A 10328-nucleotide genomic window follows, 5' to 3' on the forward strand; every position below is an offset into this window, starting at 1 on the left:
ATTAAAAAGAAAACGGCTGGCTTCCCCCCCCCCCACTTTTTTTCTTTTTTGCACTCTGAGCAAGATGCTCTGGGGAAATCAGGATCTGATCGGATTCAGACAATCAAATAATTAGCGTTTTATTGATGGACCAAGAAGGATAGTATCAGAGCATTGAAAGGCTGCTTCACGAGGGGCAGGCCTGGTTAAAAAAGACCTGAATCTAGCAGTTCTCTGGCTCAAGCACGGCCCTTTCTTTATTCTTATTCTTTTACTGTTACTCTTATACACTGTTAAGCTGCCCACACGCCCAATGGTGGCCTCAGGAGGCCAGAGGGAGCTGGGAACACTGATCCTTTGCTAGATAGAATGCCAGCACAAAAGACAAGTGTGGCAACCATTTTACCTCCGAGGTTGGGACTGTTTTCTCCTTCAGTGAATGAACTTCACAACTTATGACATTCTGATAGACAGTAGAAAGTTTGTCAGGGAGAACTCCTCTCTACTTCTATCTCCACCAATGAATTCCCTCTCTGCTTCTCTCGACACATGCATAGTTGCCCGCTTGCTCCCTGTTGTATGCAACCCTGCTCACCCCAGCCCATATTTGCCCTGTTTAAACAGCCATAGACTCCTACGCCCTCACACAATCCCCCCCTCAACATGCTCCCTGCTCATAATTCAGCTCTACACTCACCTATCACATTCAGCTTTTACATGTGCCAATGTTGATAAAGCTGATACCTATCGATATGGATCAACATTTAAAAGCTGAGCAAGGTAGGAGAGTATGGGGCATATAGGGAGTTGTGTTATGCAGGGAGCATACAGGGGAGTGAGATTGAGGGGCCTGTAGTGGGATATATCAAGGCGGTGTGGTACCAAAGCCCTGGTACACTAAGCAACATGGGCATAAGTGGGGAACAAAGCAAAAATTGAGTCAATTTTCCCAGAGAAGTATGGAAGGGATGTGGGCTTAAGTCTGACCTATTTTTCCATGTATAAGCGGGGGGATGGTCCTGCTGTTACGGGGAACTTTTCTGGCTTCTATACTACCCCTGTGGAATCAGATAGTGAAAGGGTGTGAGTTCCCACCCCAGCTCCCTTTACCTGAAACCCTGCCTGATCTCGACGACTCCTCTTCCACTCTCCCATGTGGCAGAGTCCTTATAATCCCAATAAGGCTGCACCCAGGATTCCTGGGGGGCTTAATCTCCAGTCTCACTGTGGGTTGCTTAGGAGGATAGGTGCTACAGGGTACTCTCTCCACACCAGCCACTTCCCTGGCCTAGTGACCACTACACTGAGCTTAAACCAAATACAATTTATCAAATAGCAACCGTATTAAAAAAAAAAAGGAGAAAAGTTTAAAGGAACAAGGAACCCCCCCCTATCGGCACAGGGACACCATAAACAGCAGTCTCTGGACATAAGGAAAGGCCACTGTGTGTTCCTCACATGTCCCAGGCCTCCCCGAGCCTGGTTGCACTGCAGTGATACCATGGGTCAGACACCTGCTCTGGTGGCAGCTACATGCCCTCAGGCTCTCGGTGGCAGGACCCTTCTCTCCAGTATCAGCCTTCCTTTTGGGGTTGAATGCCCCCTACAAGTCCAGCTCTTGTCTGGTGATGTCTCCCTCCGCTGTGCCCTTGCTGCCCAGGGCTCCTCCTTGCTCTCCCCAGCCATTCACAGCGCTCGGCTCCAGGGTTACTTGTGGCACAGCAGGCGTCTGCTATCCTGGCTCTGGTCCTGTGGCTCCCCCTGAAAATTGGCCCTGGCTTCCTGTCAGCATGGCTTATCTGTGCTGCTCTAGGTTTCCTGCTCTGGGCTGCTCCAGCTCAGCTCTGCCCTGACTGCTGCTCTGGCGTACTGCTCTCTCTCCACCTGCACCCTGCTTGGATCTGCTCTACTCTGTCCCTGGCAGCCCCAGCTCACATAGAGGATGGGCCCACTGGGTTCTTGACACCCTTATCAGCCTGCCCGCCCTGTCAATCTGGCTGACTCCAAGTGCTGGCCTCACTCCATTGGCCCTGGGGACTGTCAGCTTCAGGATCCTGACTCCTCTTCAGTCCTCCACCTTTCTCCTGATATTGGTAGAGGGCCCATCAAAAATCCACTATGTTTCAGTAAGGCATCAACAGCCCCCTCACACGTGGACAAATCACCCATAAGGTGATAAGTAACAATCAGCATAGGTTTGTCAGGAACAAATCATGTCAAACCAACCTGATATCCTTCTTTGACAAGATAACAACCCTTGTGAGTAGGAGGAAAGAGCTGATGGGATATATCTCGACTTAAGGCAGGTTTTACTCATGTGTCTCACATGATCTTCTCATAAACTAGAGAAAAATAGCCTAGATGAACCTACTATAAGGTGGGTGCACAACTGGCTGGAAAACTGTGCTCAGAGAGTAGTTATCAATGGTTCACAATCAAGCTGCTGGGTATATCGAGCAGGGTCCCACAGGGATCTGTCCTGGGGGTGGTTCTATTCAATATCTTCATAAATGATTTGGATAATGGCATAGAAAGTACACTTATAAAGTCTTCGGGTGATACTAAGTTAGGAGGAGTTGCAAGTGCTTGGGAGGACAGGATTAGAATTCAAAGTGATCTTGACAAACTGGAGAAATGGTCTGAAATAAATAGGATGAAATTCAAAAAGGACAAATGCAAAGCACTACACTTAAGAAGGAACAATCAATTGTACAAATACCAATTGGGAAATGACTGCCTAGGAAGGGAGTACTGGAGAAAAGGATCTAGGGGCCATAGGGGATCACTAACTAAATCTGAGTCAACAATGTAACACGGTTGGAAAGAAAGCAACCATGGTTCTGGAATTCATTAGCAGGAGTGTTGTAAGCAAGACATGAGAAGTAATTCTTCCACTCCACTCAGCACTAATAAGGCCTCAGCTAGAGTGTTGTGTCCAGTTCTGAGCACCACACTTTGGAAAAGATGTGGACATACTGGAGAAATTCCAGAGGCGAGCAACAAAAATGATTAAAGGCCTAGAAAACATTACCTATAAGGAAAGATTGAAATAATTTGTTTAGTCTGAAGAAAAGAAGACTGAGAGGTGACATGATAACCGTCTTCAAGTACATAAAAGGTTGTTACAAGGAGGAGGCTCATAAATTGCTGTCCTTAATCACTGAGGACAGGACAAGAAGTAATTGGCTTAAATTTCAGCACGGGAGGTTTAGGTTGAACGTTAGGAAAAACTTCCCAACTGTCAGGATGGTTAATCACTGGAATAAATTACCTAGGGAGGTTGTGGAATCACCATCATTGGAGGTTTTTAAGAACAGGTTAGACAAACACCTGTCAGGGACTGTCTAGATAATACTCGGTCCTGCCTCAGTGCAGGGAACTGGACTAGAAGATCTATCAAGGTCCGTTACAGTCCTACATTTCTATGATTTTATATCTAATTCCACCCAACCTAAAGAATGCCAATATTGTGACCATTTTTTAAGAAATGGGACAAGTCAATGTGTTGCTGAGCTGTTGCCCTCCTCTCCATTGCTGAGAAGATCCTTGCTCATGCCCTTTTGAACCGTCTCCTCCCTCTTGCTGAAGCCATCCCAGTGTGGTTTCAGACTGTCTCAGGGCACCACTAACATGATTTTTGTTGCACAACAGATCCAAGAGAGGTGTAGAGAACAACACCAGCCATTGTTTATGGTATTTATTGACCTAAGGCCTTTGATTCCATCAATCATGAAGCATTATGGAAGGTGCAGTCTAGGTTTGGTTGTCCATTGAAGTACATTCATGTTCTCAGGCTATTTCATGATGGAGTGACTGCCACTGTCCTCTGTAATGGGTTGGAGATGGACCCGTTCACCATCCGTACTGGTGGTAAGCAGGGCTGTGTTCTTGCCCCAACCCTTTTTTCTCTCTATCTTGAAGTAATCTTGATTCTTACTCATGATTGCCTTTCTTCTGGAATTGGGATTGAGTATCTCATGGACAATCAGCTCTTCAATCTGTGCCGTCTTCATTCTAAACCTAAAGACGCCAGGACTGTTATTACCGACATTCAGTATGCTGTCGACTGTGCTATGCTCAGGCACACCAAGGCTGAGTTGCAATCCACCCTAGATCTCTTCTCAGGCACCTATCGCACCTGGGACTTTCCCTCAACAGTGGGAAGACTAAGATGCTCCAGCAGCCTGCCCCAGCCACAAGTTGCTGCCAAGGTAAGGGAAATGCTCAACATTTTCCAGGGGTTCTCCCACAAATTGTCATCAGTAGTGAACCCCTGGAAAATGTTGAGCATTTCCCTTACCTTGGCAACTGCCTCTCCCATACAGCCAATCTTGATGTGGAGATTGAACATAGGATCTTGATGTGCCAGCGCATCCTTTGGAAAGTTGCTCCATCCTGTCTTTATTGACAGAGATCTGTAGATGGAAACTAAGATCCTGGTCTACAATCCTGGTCTACAATGCAGTAGTCATCCCCACTCTGTTTTATGGGTGCAAGACATGGGTGATATACCTAAGCCATCTTAAGCATCTGGAGTGGTATCAACAGCACTGCCTTAGGAAGATTCTCTGTATCAGATGGGAAGACTGTCATATCAAGGGCAGCATTCTCTCTGCAGCTAACATTAGAAGTATTGAAGCAAAGATTTTAAAACATCAACTTCGCTGGGCTGACCATTGTTTGGAATGGCTGATCCTTCTCTTCCAAAGCAAGTCATGGTAAGAGGACCCACAGGGGACAGAGGAAATGCTACAAGCACACCCTGAAAGTATATCTTAAGTAGGGAGGCATTGACCCCCCCTCAAATTGAGAAGAGCTGGCTGGAAATAGAATACAATGGTGTTGCATCATACATCAAGCCTGGGTTCATTTTGAAGAGAATCACCTTGCTCAAGAGTCTGAGAAACAGCATCCTCGCTGGCAGTTGTGCTCTCTCCAGGCAACCACTGGTCACACAGATAGAAGCACCTGTAAAGAACAAATTGGACTCCTTAGCTATCTTAAATCTCATCAATGGCTTTCGCCTCTGGCAGACATCATCCTCGCATTGAGGGATAGCTGATGACGATCTAGCAATTGTCTCCACTGACTGCTCAGTCAAGTCAAATTTCCTAGGGTGGCAACTCCATGGAGTGGAAGAACAGCCTTTGGGAATAATCTTGGATTTGTGATTTCAGTGCGCTAAAGGCAAAGCCACTGCAGGAGTCAGCACAGAAGACATCTGAGCATTAACTCCTGCCAACAGCCCTTCCTGGATAAGCTGCTCTGTGGCACTGACTTTGGTACTGTCTTGGGAAGGTTCAGTTTGCCTGATACCCTAGGGTATGATGGCAAGGTCTGCAGAGACTAGGTTGATGTAAAGGGGCCACAACAGAGCTCTATATCAGGGCCCCCATCTTTAAGTTTAGCAATCAAATTATAATGGTGACCCCTTTATGGTGAAACAAAGGGGAAGCAAAAGAAGCATCTATCTGAAGGGAGATGGATGGCTCTATTTTGCTCTAATTTACATTGGTGCAACTCTGTTGTACTCAGTGGGAACAGAATTTTGCCCTAGAAGTGGTCTTTCTGGGCCTGGGTCAAAACCCATAACTGGGGTGGAGATAAGTGTGTTCTGTGCCTGTCCTTTGCCTATGATTTTGGGCTGTTGGGCTGTCAATCCTTTAACCTCTACCAGCATTAAATTCAATCCCAAATTTTTGAAAATGGCTCTATTATATATTTCCCTGCCAGGAGGAGAGCAGAAGAATATTTACTTCTGCAATTCACATAATGCCATTAGTTGAATGACTTGTGAAGGTGCCTATTTATATTCATAGGCTACTTCCCCTACTATTAAAAGCATCAGTGCTCTGTGTGTGTGTGTATGTGAGAGACCTCTTCCTCCAGATGATAGCTCCACTTCAAACTTTTCTGACCTTTAGATCTGCAGTTTGATGAGTTAAATCAGTGGAACAGCCCATAGAGTTGTGAGGTTACTTTGACAGGAGCATAGAGACACTGTCAGTTCTGTTTTTCATGCTTGAAGATATCACTGCTACCGTACAATGCAATTTTCACTCCCCTCACTCACAATTTCTCAGTGCTGCGGGAACAGCAAGGGGCAGGGTGCTCTGCTCTCAGATGGGCACAGGTGATTGTGCTGTATGAGCTACAATCTTGCACTGGCAGGGACATGAACCAAAAGACTTCGAGTAGCAGGTACCTTCCCACCTCTACCGCCTATGCTTCACAAATCCACTTCAGGGGATAACTATCAGTAGAAGAGAAAAGAAAAAAACCTCCTAACGAAAGGCTAATTTAATTTACAATTGATTTATGCCCGCTGTACAAGACACTCAATTTTGTAACATTCAGCAGTAGCATAAAAAAATAAAATGAGCATCTAACATTGATTAATATCACAGTCATGAATCGCTGGGTTACATTACACCAACTGAATGTAGCTGTTGCATTGGCAATGTTAAGTTTTCCTGGCATAATTTAATAATCCTCCCTTCATTTGTATATCTGTTTGGCCCATGGTCCCCAGAGTCGGTATGATGACTTTACCTTATATAAAAGACACACTGCCATTTCATCAATAAGATTTTTATTGTTCTGTGACAGAACAATGCACTCAAAAACCAGGCTCATGATAGCTTCTATCAATCAGGCACTCTGTGGAAAATCAAAAATGACAATGAAACCTACAGCATTAAATAACCCATGGTGCTGGAAATTAATCAGAAATCTGGTGTTCTTGAAAACAAATGTGTTTTTAATAAATCAAGTTTAAGAGTCACTTACAAGCTGTGGATTTGAATGGAGGCTGTTTCTGAGTTGTATTCACAAATCCCAATGGAGCTAACACCATATACATATTCAGGGAGATAATGTCAGTGGTGAGGTTATCACTCAGAAGGAAAGTAGCAAATCTGCTTGGGCATACTGAGATCTTGGTGGTTTGGAAGGAAAGTTAGATTTTTTACATATGTACATACAAATAAAGGAGAGCAACCCTTGTGACAGAACGTTCTACTCATCGCTGGAGGGCACCTTCTCCTGGCAGTTCTGGGGATTAGCTGCCAGGTTGACACCCCTTCCAGAGGTTGCACTCCATCTCTCTCTCTCTGTCTGCAGCCTGTCTCTCACTCCAGGAGCTGCTGCTGCTTCTTCTTCTTTGGGACTTAGCCCTCTGGCCAGGTCACCTAGTGGTTTCCCATTCTGGTGTGGTTTTTCAAGGTCTTTTTCCTCAGGCAGCATCAGGCAGGCCTAATGCCAGGTGCCCTGACTATGTCACTCCAGCAACAACACCTGCAGTCGCCGTATCTGCTGCTCTTAGCCATACGGCTCTGCAGTGACTGGTAGTGGAACCCAGGCCCTCCAACTACTCTGGGTTCCAGTCCAGGGCCCTGTAGTGAACAGTTAAGGTCGGCATCTACAGCAACCTTACTGCTCTCACCCCTGGACTCCTTCCAACTGTACTTCTTCTAGGGACTTCAGGCTTCCTCCCAGCTGCTTCCCTACACCATTTCCAGACTCCTGGCTCTATAGAAGTCCTACCTGTTCCCTCAGAGCAGGGGAGGGATTGCTCAGTGGTTTGATCCTTGGCCTGTTAAACCCAGGCTTGTGAGTTCAGTCCTTCAGAGGGCCATTTAGAGAACTGAGGTAAAAAGCTGTCTGGGGACTAACCCTGCTTTAAGCAGGGGGTTGGACTAGATGACCTCCTGCAGTCCCTTCCAACTCTAATTTTCTATAATTCCTTCCAATTAGTTTCCTCCACACAGTCAAAATCACCCCCATTTGCAGCTTAGCTGGCTGATTGGCCCTGCTTGGCTTAATTCAGCTCTTGCTGGGCCAGTGCGGGGAGTACAGCTCACCACAAACTCCCCTCAAAAAAAACAAACACAAAACACTCTACTGTGCACACAATTGACCATGGATGAAAAAGAACAAACCACATGTGCCAGACGTAACTCACATCACTTATCAGGGGGTAGCCATGTTAGTCTGTATCCACAAAAACAACAAGGAGTCCAGTGGCACCTTAAAGACTGACAGATTTATCTGGGGATAAGCTCTCACATCTGAAGAAATGATTTTTTACCCACAAAAGCTTATGTCCAAATAAATCTGTTAGTCTTTAAGGTGCCACCAGACTCCTTGTTGTTCACATCACTTAATGCACAACTGGAAGGCATTCAGCTACTGCAGGGGTAAGGTCAAGATAAGTACCACTATAGAACAGAATTAAACAAGTTTACATTTATACTACATTTGGAGTTCAGATTTAAGAGAATGCTTAGCATTAACTCACTAGTCATAGTGAGTGGGGAAAGATTAGCCATTGTTTTAGTGATGCCAATCTCTCGCTTCAGAGCAGAGGCAGATATACCATGAAACATTGTGGTGGCACAGGGCCTCCAATGACAGGGAGGCCCCCAAAATGCCAGACAAATCTCATCTGACAACCTGTTCCCAAGTCCCAGCCAGCAGCGCAGCAGGGCTCAGGCAGGCAGGCTGCCTGCATTGCATGGCCAGCAGCCCCACGCCCTCCCAGAAGCAGCTGGCTGCTGGCACATCTCTGCAGGCCCCTGGCAGCAGGGGGGGACAGCTTTGCACACAGCCCCCACCCCAGGCAGCGCACAGGGACCTGCTGCCTCCTCCCCATCAAGGGGAGCACAGAGACGTGCTAGCAGCAGCACAGCAGGGCTAAGGTGGCTCCCTGCCCATGTTGCCTCCCTCACTTCGTGCCGTGCTGCGCCACTTCCAGAAGCGATTGGCATGTCCCCATAGCTCGTGGGGGGCAGGGGTGTCTCTGCACATTGCCCTTGCCCCGAGCACTGACTCCGCAGCTCCCATTGGCCAGGAACTGTGGCCCATGGGAGCTGTGGTGGCAGCGCCTGCAGGCAGTGGTGCGCAGAGACCCCCTGGTCTGCCCCACCTAGAAGCCACTGCCAGAGGGGTGTGCCGGTCGCTCTGGAAGCCATGCCACCCAAGGTAACCACCACCTTCTGACTCCTCCCTCACCCCAACCCCCTGCCCCAGCCCAGAGCCTGCACTGCACACCCAAACTTCCTCCCAGAGCCTGACCCCCACACTCCCTCCTGCACCCCAGCCCCTGTCCCAATCATGGTACCTCACTTTATTTTCATTTACTTCCTATGACTTATAATATAGGAGAAGGATGAAGAAAAAAGAATGAAAAATGGTGGGGAAGATAAGAGAGAAAGTTCTTTTTCTTGGCTGGGTCCTGAGGGGGCCCCCCCCCAAAAAATAAGCTGCAAACAGGGCCTTACTAATTCTAAATCCACCACTGCTTCAGACTTAGGCACCTGGGAGACATTTTTTCAAGGGCTCAAATGGGAAAAAGGTAATCAGTTCCTACTCAAGTTCAGAGAGGACTGGGTACCTAATAGCCCTTTGTGCCTTTGAAAATCTCCCCTACATTATAAATTCGCTGATTACAAGGAACCTCCCTCATTTCACATCCAAACTAGTTGCTAAATCCCAAAGCCTTTACCCAGTTCTTACTCAAGCAAAATTCCCATTGAAGTCAGCAAAAACTGAATATTGACTCCAGTATTTGGCTGTAGGAATTTAACTTTGAAGAATTCCAAAGAGCTGGGACTGTTCAAATTTTCCAAAATGTGGGAACTTGTCTTTGCAGTTGGCAAAGTCCTGAACTTTGCAACTATCCGAGGCAGTCAAAGCTCCTCCTAAGCCATGGAAGATGTCAGGAAGAAGACAATGGCTAAGAAATGTAAAAGAAGTCATGGGCTTGCAAACCAGACCACTGGACAGGGAAGGATTATCAAGGCACAGATGTAGCTCCATGGAAGTCAATTTGCATCAGCTGAAATTCTGGCCCCGGATGTGCGTAATGATGTTTGATGAAGCACAGCTAAATATAAGATCCCTGGAACTTTATAGCCATTCCCCCTAAACTGCCATTTGTAACTTTTCCTGACCGAACACTTTCACTTTGGTAACAGACCCGCCTACTCGCTTTAGCAGGTGGGTTTAAATAGACAGTGGAAGGAGTGACAGCAGTGTTATCACGGTACTCATTCAGCTTGACAGAGATGGTCTGTACGTTTGAATAAAGCCAGGGGAAAGAAATTCTAGAATGCTACGATTTCTGTCGTTTTATTGCTCTATGACTATATCACTTAACGAACCACACTGTGACTTGTCTCACTCTGCTGTTGTCCGTGTTGATCTGAGGAAATCGTAGAAAAGGGAAAAGGTCAAACACAAAACTGAAACCTGAAGCTCAAAAATGTCTTAAGTACATGACTCTCTAAAGCCTTGGTCTGCAGAACATTCATAGTTGGATGAATCAAGTCCTCAAGGTTTACTTGGCT

Source organism: Chelonoidis abingdonii, chromosome 1, assembly GCF_003597395.2.
Source record: "Chelonoidis abingdonii isolate Lonesome George chromosome 1, CheloAbing_2.0, whole genome shotgun sequence".
In the NCBI taxonomy this organism is placed as follows: domain Eukaryota; kingdom Metazoa; phylum Chordata; order Testudines; family Testudinidae; genus Chelonoidis; species Chelonoidis abingdonii.